Source organism: Manis javanica, chromosome 5 (genome assembly GCF_040802235.1).
Source record: "Manis javanica isolate MJ-LG chromosome 5, MJ_LKY, whole genome shotgun sequence".
Lineage (NCBI taxonomy): Eukaryota > Metazoa > Chordata > Mammalia > Pholidota > Manidae > Manis > Manis javanica.
Genome location: NC_133160.1, coordinates 167,327,906 through 167,346,116, shown reverse-complemented (window position 1 = coordinate 167,346,116; position 18,211 = coordinate 167,327,906). Strand labels below are relative to the sequence as shown.

Below are 18,211 nucleotides of genomic sequence, written 5' to 3'. Positions count from 1 at the left end.
CGCGTGGCCCTGCTCTCTGCCTGACCTCTGCTGAGCCGTCCTGCTGTTAAGGCTTTGCTCCGTGGAAATACCAGCCTGCTGCCAGGGCCATGGGAGTCACAGGGCAGGAGCCTATGGACCAAGCCATCTCTAGAGCCCCCCAGCTTCCCCCTAGTGGGGTTCAGGACCGTCTCTCTCCCTCTGATACCTGTCCCAGGCCACCCACTCAGAGGGTAGCTGAACTGATAGTTTTCCCCTGAGGCTGTTTTGAAGATAAGATAGCAAAGTTCAGACAAGCTTCAAAGGCTTTCCTTAAAATTCCGGATGACAAGGCTTCAAGAACTATTAAATTCATCTCTGTATCCCTTCAACCTTCCTTACTTGCCGACTGAGACACCAGCTGAGCTGACCACGGGGCTGAAGTGCTCCCAGCCCTGAGGCCACGTGTCACCACACAGCATTAGCTGTCAAACCCGAAGCTCAAGCAGAGGGGAGCCTGGGAGCAACTTTAATGCCAGTCTCTCCTTTTAGTGATGAGGAGCCCAAGGTCACGAGAGATGCCAGCAGCCTAAGTTCTTGGTGGACTGGCTCTTGTGTACACACATTAGAACAGGTGAGAATGGGGGTGCTGGGGGTGGGGGACAGGTTCTGTTTGTGTTCTCAGAAGCAAAGCATCCTTAGGCACGTTCATGAATTGGGTATTCTTCATCATTTCAGGGCCAAGGGCAGTTTGTGCGTTCCTTCCACATTTAGGGAAAATCTCAGGGTCATTGGCACCACAGTCAGATCTGCGCTGATACAAAGATGGGACCTCAGACCTCAGCTCCTGGGAAGGCCCGGCAGGTGAATGACCACCTAACTCCGAGGCAGAGGAAAGCAAGTCTCTAAGAGGGTTTTGTCTGGGGAAGACTGAGGGGGGCCAAGCGGCTTGCAGGGAATGAGGCAGCGAGTGTAATGCTGGATGTGTCCAGCACACACCTGGCACAGAGCAAGGCTAGATGAAGCTGACACCCAGGGAGTGATGCCTCTGTGCTAGGCCTGCTCCTCTGAACTCTACACGGAGCACTTTGTCTAATCCTCACAGTAACGCAGTGAGCTCTGCACCTTTATCTCCATTTTAACAAAGTTACAGAGGCACAGAGAGGTTAAGTAACCTGCCCAGAGTCACAGGGTAGAAAGTGTGGAGCTGGGATTGAAACCCAGGCATTGATCCCAGGGTCCTCGCTCTGAATCCCTCCCCCAGGAGCTGTCACACCCAAGCAGGTGTCAGATTGACAGGAGGACGTGTGACACCACAGATCGCTGAGCTGCACCCCAGTTTCAGATTCAGCAGGAATTGGTCAGGGCAGGGGCGGCATTTTGAGGATTCCTGCACAGCAGCCCTCTGGCCGCAGCTGAGAGTGGCCACCGTGTGAACCCTAATAGTGGTGATTTTCAGACATCAGCTCTAATGCTTGACAAATAGCAGAGCCCCTCCTACACGGAACACAATCCTTGCCCTGTGAGAGAGGAAGACTATGAATTATAGCTGACACAGGACCGTAACAGGACTTGCACTGCCCGTTTGAAAAACCTGAGCGACCTACCAAAGAAGATGCAGAGCTTTGAATGTCATTTAAGGCATATGGCCCCCTGAGGGGCATGCTGCAGTGGCAGGAAGGACGTGGGGGTGAGTCTCAGATTGTCTTTTTTCCTATTTCCCTTCACAAGAAATTGCTCCTGTGTGCTGCCGACCCACGTGAATGTCTTCCCCAGCTACAGAAAGCATCTGTGTCATGCCCAAAAATGAATTCTTCATTTCAAAGTGGGAAGGTGTGATTTCTGAGTCACTGGAAAATAAAGACAATTCTCATCAGGCGAGAATGTTGTTGGACTGTGTGGAACTTGAAAGCACTTTAACATGGATGAATACTTTTCTTCTCATTTTCTTATAAAAAAATCAAGTGTTCTTTTCTTCCTGGGCTTGAATGGAATCCAGATGGTTCCAGATCAAAATCTCACAGAAAATAAGTGCACCCAGGGTCCCCACATGGGAACCTTGAGATTAGAAAGGGCTGCCCTAGCTTACTTCCTGCACTGGGACTACTCCTTGGGGTGCCCCCACTGTACTCCCCTTCAACAAGCCAAGACTTCGGCTCTACTGCAAAGAGGGCATGGGCTTCGAAGCCAGGACGCCCAGGCTCCAGCCAGCCTCTGCTGCCTTCTTGCCATAGTCAGTGGGGACTTATTAAACCCTCAGAGACAGAGCTTTTAATCTGTAAAATAGAAAATATTACACTTATCTCCAAGTATTGCTATATGAATTAAATGAGATACTGGCTAACACCAATTCAGCACCAGCTCCAGTCACTGTTTCAAGTGCCTGCCATGTATTTTCTTCTCCAAGCCTTATACAAGCACCATGACACAGGTGCCCCTGTAATCCCAGTCACACGGGGACAGGTAAGGTCGCTGGCTATAGGGGAGGCTCAGTGGCTGACTCATAGTCTTACAGCGCGTGCGTGGTAGTGCTGGAGGCAGAGCCTGGCATTCTCGCACCGGCACCCACATGCCTGGCGCCCACCCTGCATTGCGCTGCAGTTGGGCTGCTCTGTGCCCTGCCCTCTGGAATTCCTTCTGCTATTACAGAATCCCATTTTCTCACTCCTTTTAATCTCACTGTGAATTTTTCTGGTATTGAGATCTTTTGCATTTTGTAGGTTAACAATAATTATTGTGATAAAATGATCACTTTGTCATGCCAGGTCTGTATGTTATAATGTGCTAGGAAAGAGCAAACAGAATAGCAAACTACCCTTGAGCAAACAGGGGATGTTCGCAGAAATTGTTCACAAACTGGCCATAGGGTAACCTTAATGTGTCCCCCAAAGAAGAAATACTAAATAAAGCAGAGCATGGCTACAAGACTAGAAATGGAGCGAAGTGGTGGCCCAGAAGCAGAGACTCATGTGTATTATGAACATAATGTGTGGAACGAGAGGAAACCTCAAAAATCAACAGGAGAAAGGGTATTTGGATTTATGAGTAGTTTAGAAAAGTAAAACCAAAGGTGAGATAAAGATAAATTTAAATGTTTTATGCTCTTTCTAAAATAACTCAAAAGATTTTAAGATGAAATATAAAAAAAGATGCCATAAACAACCCACAAATAAATATAGGTGGAGATTCATTGTTTTCCTGAGACGGGAAGAAACTCCTAAGCTAAAAGCAGTGGAAGAAATATCAAAGGAAAGGAAAGGCTTTGCAACATAAAAATACTTTTTCTAATCCACACATTGACAATATAAAGGAAATTACAAGCAAAGATACTTGCCACAAATATATCCTTAATAGCAAATGAGTTAATAAAAATTACTAATAAAATCATTAACATGTTCAACAGACACGTAAGGAAAGTACATGAATACACAGACCATTTAGAGAAGAAATAGTTGAAAGTTAGCTACTGTATGTGGCAGGCTCAGTAATTTTGCCACCTAAAAATTATCCACGTTCTAACCCTGGAACCTATGATTAATTTTCGTGGCAAAAAAGCATTTTGCACTCAAGCTTCTCCAGGTGGGAAGATGATCCTGGATTATCTGGGTGGGCTCTAAATGTAAGCACAGTTATTCTTATACAGAGAGATGGGGAGGGGGGAGTGTGGTCGCAGAGGCTGAGGTGGGAGTGGCTCCACTACAAGCCAGGAATACCAGCAGCCCCAGTGGCTGCCCGGAGGGAGCACAGCCCTTCTGACACCTTGATTTCAGCCCAGTGAAAGTGACTGGAACTTCTTGCCTTCAGAAACAGGAAAGAATAAATTTCAGTCTCTGGGATGGTAATTTGTTTCAGCACCAACAGGAAACAAATGTATTTATAAAATAGCCAATCTCACCCATAAGCAGATAAATACAAAATAATATTATAATGTGATACTGTATTACTTTTGCCCATAAAATATCAGAGTTATTCAAATGCTATGGATTGCAAACGTATAGTGGTTCATAAGTATTATACACTGCTGGTGAGGAAATACACTGAAGAGCCTCTTTGGAGAAGAATGTAATAATATGCATAAAAACCTTAAATAAATTTATATTCTCTGACCTTTTGTTTCCATTTCTGGGACACTAAGCTATGTGAAAAATGAGAGATTTGAATAGCAAGTTATGTAGAAGCTTGTTCATCTCAAGTTTGCATATTACAGTGTTTCAGTAATAAACACTGGAAACAATCCAAATGTCCAGCAAGTAAAACAGCAATGAAACAAAGTATGGTAACTCATAAAACAGAATATTGTACAATTATTAAAATTATGATGAAAAATAATTGTAATGACTTGTTCACAACATAATGTGCAAAACAAATCAGCATACAAAAAGTTGTAAATGGGATGAATCAAATGGTGTGTGTGTGTGTGTGTGTATGATTGCATAATTAAAAAATAACGAAGGAAATTTTTTAAACTGTTGAAGTGTTTACCTAGAAATGATGAAATATAAAAATATTCATGTTTTTATTTTCCAGGTTCTTCCATATTGTGTGCAGTGGGTTTGGGTGTATCGTAATCATAATAATCAAACAGATTAGTTGACAGAAAGGAGTTAAAATATTTATGAAAGATACTTGTTTTGATATTATTCATGTTATTGAAAATTCCGAAACAGCAAAGGCAGTCAGTAATGGACTATAGTATATACTGCATCTTCGTGATGAAATATGATGCTAACACTGAACTTTGATTTACACTATTTTAAAAATGTGTTTATAAAGCATCTTGTGGGATATGGAGAAATGATTTTGATTGGATGGTAAGCGATTTTTTAAGAGCAAAACATAAAGCTAAGCACAGTGTCATCTCTATTGCATGATAGGGATACAGAAACGTAGGAAGAAATAGACCAAAATTCTAAAAGAGGCTGCCTCCCCTAACATGGTAGAATTCAAGTGGCTTTATTATAATTTCCAAATGTTCTAAGCTGAGCACAAAATGCTGATATACAAAGGACCAAAATGGACATAACACGTAAGTGAGGCATGTCTCCCTTGGAACAGCGATGAATCCCGAGCTCCCATTCACCTTTCCTTGGCCCTGAAGCTCATCCTGACGAGCTCATTCATTTATGGCCCTAAGTTGTTCACAAATCTCACATTTCTGCCTACAATTTTCATTTAAGTTCCTTTCTTCTTTATCATTGCAAGAGAAATGGCTAAGTCATAGGTTTTTAAAAATATCCTTTGGAAGCATAAAATGTCACACAGACAGTCAGCACCCACAGTATTTTACAACATGTCTTTGATTAAACTCCTGGCACAAGTGTTAATTCCGACACTGACTTCTCTCTCCTTCCTTCTGGCCCCGTGTTCTAAAAGCCTTCTTATTACTTCCTCTGGCCTCTGCATTTCAAAGCGATTGCCTGCATTGAAGTACAGTTTTTTCTCTAATTTTTTTTGCAAGCTCGATTGTCTCTGTCTTTGAAGGTAAATGAGAAATATGATGAAAATAGAGGATATGAAATTCTGACACTTAATGAAATAACTGTGGATCTCACTTGGCTGGAATATCACAAATCCCCAAAGAGATGATTGAAAATTTCCCATATGACATTCTTTCCTGGACCAGAAGCCCAATATCCATCTTCCTGGATCACTGATTTGAAAACAAAACAAAACATTTACTGAGTTGCTTACACATCCTCCTAGCCCTGCCCAAGACTTTGCAGAAAAATGCAGTCTGGTGGGAACCAAGCCTCCAGGGACCCACGGCACACCTCCTCAGCTGCCTGGGGTCAGAGGGTGGGCACAGCCCTGTGCAATCAGGCCAGCATCACATTCGTGAGCTCTGCTGCTGCAGGAGAGAGCGTCCTGCCTGGGAGTCCAGGTGTCCGGTCCCTGAGTCCGTTGTACCTTCCAGATGCTCTGTCACTGGGCAGCTCATTTTGGTTTCTTTGCCATCTTATCTGCTGCGAAGCTGGTTCTCCTCCAGGGCTCCTTATCCCACCATCTGGTGCCAATCCTACCTGGCTGAGGTGCCAGACGCGAGGAGCGACACTGTGTCTTCCCTGGGACCTTGCATCCCGTCTCTCACCAAGCCATATCATCACCTGGCTCTGTGCTGGGCCGCCATGCTCTCTGTCTCCAGCATCTTTCCTGAGCCAGCGCAATCTCTCCGGGGGCGGCCGGAAGCCAATCCTTTCTCTACACTGCAGCCCCCACGTCTTCCTGCAAGCCCCCATCTCATCCTGCTGTGGCCTTGCTTCAACCTGATAGTGGTTTCTCATTGCTCTTGGATGGAGATAGGCCTCCACAGGCACACAGAGTCCCCAGCAGAGGGAAAAGCCGCCCATGGGCTGGACCCAGCCCACAGATGGGAGGTTGCCCATCAACTAGTGTTCAATACTTGAAAATCAAGAAATACAGCATAAGAATCTACATTTCTAACTTTCCTTGAAAAATCTACCACCTATAGCCCAGCGTCTGTCAGGTCCCTCGTAGGACCGTAGGACAGGGCAAGTCGCCCAGCTGCCACAGGCCCCTTCTTCACTTCTTCACTGCGCTCACTCACAGGGCGGCGGTGACCCCTGGTCTGCGGGCTCGGGCTCTGCTCACCGTGCAGCCACCCACCCCTCCCGCTCAGTGTTCCAGTCCCTCGAGGTTTCTGCCTCGGAACAAATGCCAGGGCCTTCACTCAGACTCAATTACTAAACCAACTTCTGCAGGAAAACCGTGCCTGGCCGCCTTCTCCGGGATTGTGCCCTACCGTTCCCCATCACACTGTGGTCACTGGTTAACTGTCTTTCCTGTGAACCCTCCAGACAGGACTATTCTGGTCACCAGCAACCAGCCCATCACCTGACATCCAGAGGGCGCCTTCTAAATATGTGCTGAACAAGTGAATCAACTTGAAACCTCCGGACTTTGTGTACATCCACATCAGTAAGACACAATCAACTGGAGGCCAAAGATGCACAAGTAAACCGAAATAGCAGCACGGGGTAGGCACATGCACAAGGTGTCTGCTCTGGGGACACGCTGAACTGTCGCTCTTTGTTAGAGATGCTCCCCAGAGGAAGTCATGCTGGAGCACAGCCTGGGGATTTGGGGCTTGTGACCTGTGTGCCTGCCACTGAGGAGGACACTGGCTCGCAGAGGTGGGTGACCTGCCAAGGCCACCCAGTCCATGCAGACCGTGCATCACTGCATGTGGAATGTACCCGCTCATGTACATGCTCAAAGCTGGAGCTCCAGCATCCAACTCAGTGATCAGCAAATGTGCTGAATGAGTGGGCGAATGAAGAGAGAGGACAAATTCAAAAAAGACCTGGGGACCTGCTATGGGCTGAATGTTTGTGCCTTACAAAATTCATATGTCGAAATCCTAGCCCCTAAGGTGGTATATCAGGAGGTGAGGAGGTCATGAGGGGGGAGCCCTCACACAGGGATTAGTGCCCTTATACACCAAGACGTGAAAGAGAAGATCCCTCTCCCCAGGTGAGGATACAGTAAGGAGGTGACCATCTGCGACAGGAGGAGGTTCACCAGAACCTGGCCATGCCACACCCTGATCTCAGACTTCCAGCCTCCAGAAATCTGACAAATAAGCTTGTGTTGTTTGTAAGTCACCTGTACGTGGTATTCGTTACAGCGGCCTGAACAGACTACGACAGCACCCACGTAGCAGAAAGGACCTCATATTGATATACAAAAGAGGGTGTGATGAGAGACAAGGAATTGGAAATTACCTTGAAAGAGGAAAGCTCAGCCTTTCTGAAGACAGATATTTATTACTTTTTTATTCCTGTAGGACAACAGTACTGCCATTGGCTTTAAAACACGTTTATGGTGAAAGAGCAGGGGCTGTAACTGTTATATTGTTTTTATTGTCACACATGCAATGTGTACTTTTATAATTTTAAGATATATTTGGAAACAAAACAAAGCATAGGATCTTACTTTGCTAAGGAGATGATTTCTAATGGCTCACGTTAGTTACAGAAATCGTCATGCATGTGACAACCACAAATGTAAGGTGTTAGTTGTTTCTGTTTTTGCAAAGAGAAAGACAAAACTGTAGCCATAATAACCCAAGAGGCAAAAATAAAATATCAGAAGCAGATGCCTCTGAGGCACTCTGGATCAGCTGACATAGAACATGGCATATGAAATACTATGGAATTGTACACTTAACAATGATTAAAATGGTAAGCCTGTGGGGTAAACTGCTGAATCTCCTGCCTAGCCTTAGTCCATTTACGCATCAATAGGTGTTTACCACTGTAGCCTCCCACAGCCTCTGGGGCAAGGGTTGGACAGATGGCCATTCTCTCCTCACGGCTGTTCCTAGTATATAATTGGTCTGGCATCTGCCAGTCACCAAGGACCCGCCAATAGAGTCCTCCCAGGGGGGAGGTACAGAACGTGCCAAGGGAGTGGAGCGTGAGTGGCTGGAGGAGGCAGTCAGGGCCGGGCCTCCCTAGAAAATTCTAGCAAGGTGTAAAAAAAAGCCTTCCCCCCAACCTGCTCTTTCCCTTGACTGATTTCAGTTTCACTGGTTTCATAGGGGATTCGTACTAGGCCAGGCACACCCTTTCCCTAGGAGCTACACTGACGTTATATACATTTTACCACAATAAAAAGTGTTAGAAAAACAATCAAAAAAAATTTTAAGTGACAAATGCCAACCAGCTCCCTTTATCATATCATCACCAGGCCACCGTGCTCGATAGCTCAGTTTATAAAACTCCTTGAATGAGGCAGGAGCTGCCTCTCGGGTTAGAACAGCTCAGGCACTGGGTGCCCTTCTTACCTAAGCCCTCGCTGTTGTACTGTAATTTATAAGAAATATTTGGTCTTTGCCTTATTTCTGTCCTCAAATCCTTGGCTTTTCCTAAGGGAAAAGAGAAATAAAGAAGCCCTAATGTTCCACCACCCCTGAGTTTATGTTAATAAGGTGACTTCCAGTGAGCAGCTGAGGAGGGGGCTGGTTGCCAGGGGAACCAACCTCACTCTCCCGGAGAACCCACTGCGTCCGGTTCTTGGGTTCCTGGCTGTGTAAGACACACCCCCACGTGGGCCTGAGAGCAGACCGGGTCTGGTTTCAGCTCCAGAAAGATTTTACTGGTTAGTGCAATACCTCACCTCTCCCTGCGTCCAGTTCCACAGCTATAGAGATGCTCACATGGTAGCCCTGAGGATTTGAAGGGCAGGAGAAATAACTATTTTACATATGCGCTGTATGGCGTGTGCACTGTTAGGGGTTTCTGTGGCCGTCCTCCTCCTGCTGGGATCCAGCTCACAGAGTGGGGGGCTGGGAACTGGGCTCTGTCCAGGCGCCAGGCATGGTGGGACTTGGTGGTGGGCATCTGACACTCGACCACCTCTAGAGGTTCCATCCCCTCCCTCCCAGCCTTCCTGCCTAGCTGGAAGGCACTTACACTCCATTTCTCTGGGAGGCATCCTAGCCACTCACCTTCCCTTCTCCTGGTAGGACGCTCAGACAGCAAGTCCTGGGGACTCATCCACCTCCCTCTCTCTCCCCAGGGCCACTGCCTCAGTGTCCACCATGTTCTTCCCTCAGCCCAGCACCAATAGCAGTGTCTCCCAGGGCCCTCTCCTCCTTCCCACCCTAGTGCACGCCACCCCTACCTCCAGAGCCATCTTCTGACCTTAGAGCTGGCCATGTTACTCCCTGGCCCTAAGCTGGGGCTCCCTATCCCCCAGGACTAAGGAAGTCTGCTGCCAGTCAGTGAACTGGGGCTCCTGACACAGGTTCTCCCCCTGTCACAGCCCTGTCACTGAGCCTGCCTGCTAGTTATTCCCTTTCCCTGCAATGCCTTCACTTCAAATCCTATCACCACTCCTTAACTCCTGCTCACCTTTTGGGGTTCAATTTGCAGGCCACCTCTTCTGGGAAGCCTTCCTTGATCCCTCCCTCCCCACCTCAAACTGAGTAAGGCTTCTTCCCTGCCACGGCCACAACCAAGTCAATTGTTGACCTGATGTTCAAAGTCAGGCCTTCCTGCTTCTAATACAGAAAACCAAAAACAGAACACTGTGCAATTCTGTATTTGTGTAGGAAAGAAAGTCTCAACAGGGAGGTACAGCTAAGCATGACATTTTAGACAGATGCATTAATGAAAACAGCAAGTTGTAGACCAATGTGTATGGCATGGTCCCATTAAAAAAAAAACCTGGGGCGGAGCCAAGATGGCGGCGTGAGTAGAGCAGTGGAAATCTCCTCCCAAAAACACATAGAGCTATGAAAATATAACAAAGAAAAATCTTCCTAAAATAGAGACCACAGGACACAGGACAACATCCAGACCACATCCACACCTGCAAGAACCCAGCGCCTTGTGAAGGGGAGTGCTTTTTGGAAATCTTAAAGGGGCAGGACAGGTCACTTAGACCAGAAGCAGGGAATCTGGGGATCTCTGGGCACTCTAACCCCCTGGGCAGCAGGGAGCACAGAGACCCCTTACGGAGATAAATAGTCTCCTGGCTGCTCCCCCTCCAACGGGGCTCCACCATTTTGGAGGAACAGCCCCAGCCAGGCCAAGCCCACAGCAACAGCGGAGATAAACCCCAAAGCAACTGGGCGGGAAGCAGAAGCCCTGTCTGCGCACAGCTGCCCAGCACAAGCCACTAGAGGTCGCTATTCTCCCAGGAAAAGGCTACAAACCAACAAGAAGGGAAGCTCTTCCAGCGGTCACTTGTACCAGCTCTGCAAACTATCTCTATCACCATGAAAAGGCAAAACTACAGGCAGACAAAGATCACAGAGACAACACCTGAGAAGGAGACAGACCTAACTAGTCCTCCTGAAAAAGAATTCAAAATAAAAATCATGAACATGCTGACAGAGATGCAGAGAAAAATGCAAGAGCAATGGGATGAGATGCAGAGAAAAATGCAAGAGCAGTGGGATGAGATGCAGAGAAAAATGCAAGAGCAGTGGGATGAAGTCCGGAAGGAGATCACAGATGTCAGGAAAGAGATCACAGAAGTGAAACAATCCCTGGAAGGATTTATAAGCAGAATGGATAAGATGCAAGAGGCCATTGAAGGAATAGAAGCCAGAGAACAGGAACGTATAGAAGCTGACATAGAGAGAGATAAAAGGATCTCCAGGAATGAAACAACACTAAGAGAAATATGTGACCAATACAAAAGGAAAAACATTCGTATTATAGGGATACCAGAAGAGGAAGAAAGAGGAAAAGGGATAGAAAGTGTCTTTGAAGAAATAATTGCTGAAAACTTCCCCAAACTGGGGGAGGAAATAATCGAACAGACCATGGAATTATACAGAACCCCCAACAGAAAGGATCCAAGGAGGACAACACCAAGACACATAATAATTAAAATGGCAAGGATCAAGGACAAGGAAAGAGTTTTAAAGGCAGCTAGAGAGAAAAAGGTCACCTATAAAGGAAAACCAATCAGGCTAACATCAGACTTCTCAACAGAAACCCTACAGGCCAGAAGAGAATGGCATGATATACTTAATGCAATGAAACAGAAGGGCCTTGAACCAAGGATACTGTATCCAGCACGACTATCATTTAAATATGATGGTGGGATCAAACAATTCCCAGACAAGCAAAAGCTGAGGGAATTTGCTTCCCACAAACCACCTTTACAGGGCATCCTACAGGGACTGCTCTAGATGGGAGCACCCCTAAAAAGAGCACAGAACAAAACACACAACATATGAAGAATGGAGGAGGAGGAATAAGAAGGGAGAGAAGAAAAGAATCTCCAGACAGTGTATATAACAGCTCAATAAGCGAGCTAAGTTAGGCAGTAAGATACTAAAGAAGCTAACCTTGAACCTTTGGTAACCACGAATCTAAAGCCTGCAATGGCAATAAGTACATATCTTTCAATAGTCACCCTAAATGTAAATGGACTTAATGCACCAATCAAAAGACATAGAGTAATAGAATGGATAAAAAAGCAAGACCCATCTATATGCTGCTTACAAGAAACTCACCTTAAACCCAAAGATAAGCATAGACTAAAAGTCAAGGGATGGAAAAACATATTTCAGGCAAACAACAGTGAGAAGAAAGCAGGGGTTGCAGTACTAATATCAGACAAAATAGACTTCAAAACAAAGAAAGTAACAAGAGATAAAGAAGGCCACTACATAATGATAAAGGGCTCAGTCCAACAAGAGGATATAACCATTCTAAATATATATGCACCCAATACAGGAGCACCAGCATATGTGAAGCAAATACTAACAGAACTAAAGAGGGAAATAGACTGCAATGCATTCATTGTAGGAGACTTCAACACACCACTCACCCCAAAGGATAGATCCACCGGGCAGAAAATAAGTAAAGACACACAGGCACTGAACAACACACTAGAACAGATGGACCTAATAGACATCTATAGAGCTCTACATCCAAAAGCAACAGGATATACATTCTTCTCAAGTGCACATGGAACATTCTCCAGAATAGACCACATACTAGCTCACAAAAAGAGCCTCAGTAAATTCCACAATATTGAAATTCTACCAACCAATTTTTCAGACCACAAAGGTATGAAAGTAGAAATAAATTCTACAAAGAAAACAAAAAGGCTCACAAACACATGGAGGCTTAACAACATGCTACTAAATAATCAATGGATCAATGAACAAATCAAAATAGAGATCAAGGAATATATAGAAACAAATGACAACAACAACACTAAGCCCCAACTTCTGTGGGATGCAGCGAAAGCAGTCTTAAGAGGAAAGTATATAGCAATCCAGGCACACTTGAAGAAGGAAGAACAATCCCTAATGAATAGTCTAACATCACAATTATTAAAACTGGAAAAAGAAGAACAAATGAGGCCTAAAGTCAGCAGAAGGAGGGACATAATAAAGATCAGAGAAGAAATAAACAAAATTGAGAAGAATAAAACAATAGCAAAAATCAACGAAACCAAGAGCTGGTTCTTTGAGAAAATAAACAAAATAGATAAGCCTCTAGCCCAACTTATTAAGAGAAAAAGAGAGTCAACACAAATCAACATAATCAGAAATGAGAATGGAAAAATCACGACAGACTCCACAGAAATACAAAGAATTATTAAAGACTACTATGAAAACCTATATGCCAACAAGCTGGAAAACCTAGAAGAAATGGACAACTTCCTAGAAAAATACAACCTCCCAAGACTGACCAAGGAAGAAACACAAAAGTTAAACAAACCAATTACAAGCAAAGAAATTGAAACAGTAATCAAAAAACTACCCAAGAACAAAACCCCGGGGCCGGACGGATTTACCTCGGAATTTTATCAGACACACAGAGAAGACATAATACCCATTCTCCTTAAAGTGTTCCACAAAATAGAAGAAGAGGGAATACTCCCAAACTCATTCTATGAAGCCAACATCACCCTAATACCAAAACCAGGAAAAGACCCCACCAAAAAAGAAAATTACAGACCAATATCCCTGATGAATGTAGATGCAAAAATACTCAATAAAATACTAGCAAACAGAATTCAACAGTATATCAAAAGGATCATACACCATGACCAAGTGGGGTTCATCCCAGGGATGCAAGGATGGTACAACATTCGAAAATCCATCAACATCATCCACCACATCAACAAAAAGAAAGACAAAAACCACATGATCATCTCCATAGATGCTGAAAAAGCATTTGACAAAATTCAACATCCATTCATGATAAAAACTCTCAGCAAAATGGGAATAGAGGGCAAGTACCTCAACATAATAAAGGCCATATATGATAAACCCACAGCCAGCATTATACTGAACAGCGAGAAGCTGAAAGCATTTCCACTGAGATCGGGAACCAGACAGGGATGCCCACTCTCCCCACTGTTATTTAACATAGTACTGGAGGTCCTAGCCACGGCAATCAGACAAAACAAAGAAATACAAGGAATCCAGATTGGTAAAGAAGAAGTTAAACTGTCACTATTTGCAGATGATATGATACTGTACATAAAAAACCCTAAAGACTCCACTCCAAAACTACTAGAACTGATATCGGAATACAGCAAAGTTGCAGGATACAAAATCAACACACAGAAATCTGTAGCTTTCCTATACACTAACAACGAATCAATAGAAAGAGAAATCAGGAAAACAATTCCATTCACCATTGCATCAAAAAGAATAAAATACCTAGGAATAAACCTAACCAAGGAAGTGAAAGACTTATACTCTGAAAACTACAAGTCACTCTTAAGAGAAATTAAAGGGGACACTAATAAATGGAAACTCATCCCATGCTCATGGCTAGGAAGAATTAATATCGTCAAAATGGCCATCCTGCCGAAAGCAATATACAAATTTGATGCAATCCCTCTCAAATTACCAGCAACATTCTTCAATGAATTGGAACAAATAATTCAAAAATTCATATGGAAACACCAAAGACCCCGAATAGCCAAAGCAATCCTGAAAAAGAAGAATAAAGTAGGGGGGATCTCACTCCCCAACTTCAAGCTCTACTACAAAGCCATAGTAATCAAGACAATTTGGTACTGGCACAAGAACAGAGCCACAGACCAGTGGAACAGATTAGAGACCCCAGAAATTAACCCAAACATATATGGTCAATTAATATTTGATAAAGGAGCCATGGACATACAATGGCAAAATGACAGTCTCTTCAACAGATGGTGCTGGCAAAACTGGACAGCTACATGTAGGAGAATGAAACTGGACCATTGTCTAACCCCATATACAAAGGTAAACTCAAAATGGATCAAAGACCTGAATGTAAGTCACGAAACCATTAAACTCTTGGAAAAAAACATAGGCAAAAACCTCTTAGACATAAACATGAGTGATCTCTTCTTGAACATATCTCCCCGGGCAAGGAAAACAACAGCAAAAATGAGCAAGTGGGACTACATTAAGCTAAAAAGCTTCTGTACAGCGAAAGACACCATCAATAGAACAAAAAGGAACCCTACAGTATGGGAGAATATATTTGAAAATGACAGATCCGATAAAGGCTTGACGTCCAGAATATATAAAGAGCTCACACGCCTCAACAAACAAAAAACAAATAACCCAATTAAAAAATGGGCAGAGGAACTGAACAGACAGTTCTCCAAAAAAGAAATACAGATGGCCAAGAGACACATGAAAAGATGCTCCACATCGCTAATTATCAGAGAAATGCAAATTAAAACTACAATGAGGTATCACCTCACACCAGTAAGGATAGCTGCCATCCAAAAGACAAACAACAACAAATGTTGGCGAGGCTGTGGAGAAAGGGGAACCCTCCTACACTGCTGGTGGGAATGTAAATTAGTTCAACCATTGTGGAAAGCAGTATGGAGGTGCATCAAAATGCTCAAAACAGACCTACCATTTGACCCAGGAATTCCACTCCTAGGAATTTACCCTAAGAACGCAGCAATCAAGTTTGAGAAAGACAGATGCACTCCTATGTTTATCGCAGCACTATTTACAATAGCCAAGAATTGGAAGCAACCTAAATGTCCATCTGTAGATGAATGGATAAAGAAGATGTGGTACATATACACAATGGAATACTACTCAGCCATAAGAAGTGGAAAAATCCAACCATTTGCAGCAACATGGATGGAGCTGGAGAGTATTATGCTCAGTGAAATAAGCCAAGCGGAGAAAGAGAAATACCAAATGATTTCACTCATCTGAGGAGTATAGGAACAAAGGAAAAACTGAAGGAACAAAACAGCAGCAGAATTACAGAACCCAAAAATGGACTAACAGGTACCAAAGGGAAAGGAACTGGGGAGGATGGGTGGGCAGGGAGGGATAAGGGGGGGAAGAAGAAGGGGGGTATTAAGATTAGCATGCATGGGGGGGAGGGAGAAAGGGGAGGGTGGGCTGCACAACACAGAGAGGACAAGTAGTGACTCTACCACATTTTGCTAAGCTGATGGACAGTAACCGTAATGTGGTTGTTAGGGGGGACCTGATATAGGGGAGAGCATAGTAAACATAGTATTCTTCAGGTAAGTGTAGATTAAAAATTTAAAAAAAAAAAAGAAAGAAAGAAAGAAAAGGGGGATTACTCCTTAACAGGATAAAACTATTGGTAAATCAAAGATCAACGCATGCTTTAAATATCCTTAATGTTGATCACTTAAAGGGTGTCAGATGATCAGCTATGGAGGTACTCTTTGCTGATAATATTCCTTTCTCTTAATTAAAAAAAAAAAAAAAAGCAGTTCCTGTGTGCTGACCTCCAATGAGTTCTGCACAGTGGTATAGAGGGCATGTCAAAGTGTGGGCAAAGGGTCTGTTGGTTTCTACGCAGAAGATCAAGGCCTAGCTTGGATACCCAGAAAATGAACTAAGATACGATATGAGGAGGAGCTTCCGGCATCAGCACTCTCTGGAGGACTCGTGCCGGGGGATGATCATCAAAAAGCCTCCACAGGGATCCGGACGATGCTGCAGTTGTGGCTGCGTCCACCCCACCGTCTCCTGGACTTGCCATAAGAAGGAGGAGGGAGATGTCTAGGCTGGCATGTGCATACAGTGAGACAACGAATTTGACTGGATCTGTACTGTTGGAACTCAACCAGGGGTTGGGAGGGGTGCAAGTTGTAGCACCCCAAAATCTCATGACTATAGACTATCTATGGTTAAAAGAACATATGGGATGTGAACAGATCCCAGAAATGGGCTGCTTTAATTTGTCTGATGGTTCAAGTACAGTTGGAAAATATCCATCATATCATAGATAAATTTTCACAAATGCCTAGGGTGCCTAAATGGTTTTCTTGGCTTCACTGGAGATGGCTGGTAATTATAGATTTGCTTTGTTTATGTCACCGTATTCCTATTATGTTAATATGTGTGTGCAAATTAGTTAGTAGTTTAAAACCTATACATGCTTAAGGTACTCTACAAGAAGATATGTCAAAGAAATAATCAATCCTCCCAAGTTTCCTTCATATGCTACATCTATAGCTTTTCTTCTTCCTTCCTAATTACAAACCTTAAATAGAATTCGTGCCTCATATCGAATTTACCGAGTATCATAATTCCTCCAGGTGGTAAAGATACCTCGAGACAAGTGCTGGGCATAGAAGCCACAGGGCATAAATCTGCAAAGAAGTAAAAAGCTAACCTTTGCAAACAATATGGCTTCTCTCTCACTTACCAACTTTACATTTCCCTGTATGGCCCCGGAAGATGACTGGTTAGCCAGAGACGGGTAAGATTCCTCAAGGGAGGAACAACCTAAGACAGGCACAGTCGCAGGGGGGCCATCAGGTGAGAATTTGGGGATCAACAGAGGTGAGGCTCAGAACCTCACCCCCCCTGCTTTGAGAGAAATCTTCTGCATCCGTGGATGTCTTGCTGCCCTTGTCTAGCCTGGATTAATACTTAGTCCATAGGCACACACCTGATCATCTGATCATCTACATTTGCCTTCTTACAGCACTAAACTATGTTTTCTACCTTTATCTTGCATCTACCTACCACTTCAGCATTTTATTAAAAATAAAAATAATAATAATAATAGGAGAAATGTGGGATCAACATATAAATCAAGTACAAAAATCAAATGAATATTCATATTTGACCTGATGGTTTATAGGTCATATTGCATGATCAAAACCGAAAGTTTCTGTGATGAATGCCCTTGTACTGTTCACCATGTAAGAATTTATTCACTATGTAAGAATTCGTTCACCATGTAAGAACTTGTTCGTTATGCTTCAGAAGATTGGAGACTGACGAGAATTAGGCTTGAGATGGATTAATGATTGTACATTGAGCATTGACCCCCCTATACTGAATTTTATTGTTGTTAACAACCATTTGATCAATAAATATGAGAGATGCCCTCTCAAAAAAAAAAAAAAAAAAAAAAAAAAAAACCTACTTGTTTATATAGGTTTATATAAGCAAAGAAAAAAGCCTAAATGAAAACTAATTGAGCCGCGAACAATAGCTACGGGGTGGGTGGATTTGAACATTCTGTAGGTTTGAAATTGTGTATTCTTTACATCCTAAAAGAATATCAAACCCAATCAAAGGATCTCAATGGCAACTTTTCTCCAATAAGAAATGAAAAGCCTGTGTGCTCAGGAATTCTAAGACATGGGGACAAGCTTTTGGAGTAGAGGCTCATCTCTGACTACACTTTATCCTTCAGGAAGGTGAGAATGGACTTCCAGACAAGGAAACCGTCATCCTGCGTTGGGCTTAGTCAGGGAAGCTGCAAGGGACCCGGGGAAGCTGAGATGGCGA

General features: G+C 43.8%; 1 protein-coding gene across 17 annotated transcripts in view; it reads right to left on the bottom strand.

Annotated features, from left to right (window-relative positions):
• SLC2A9 (solute carrier family 2 member 9) overlaps positions 1 to 18,211 on the bottom strand; it is a 208,216-nt gene that overhangs the window by 143,348 nt on the left and 46,657 nt on the right. The window lies entirely within an intron of this gene.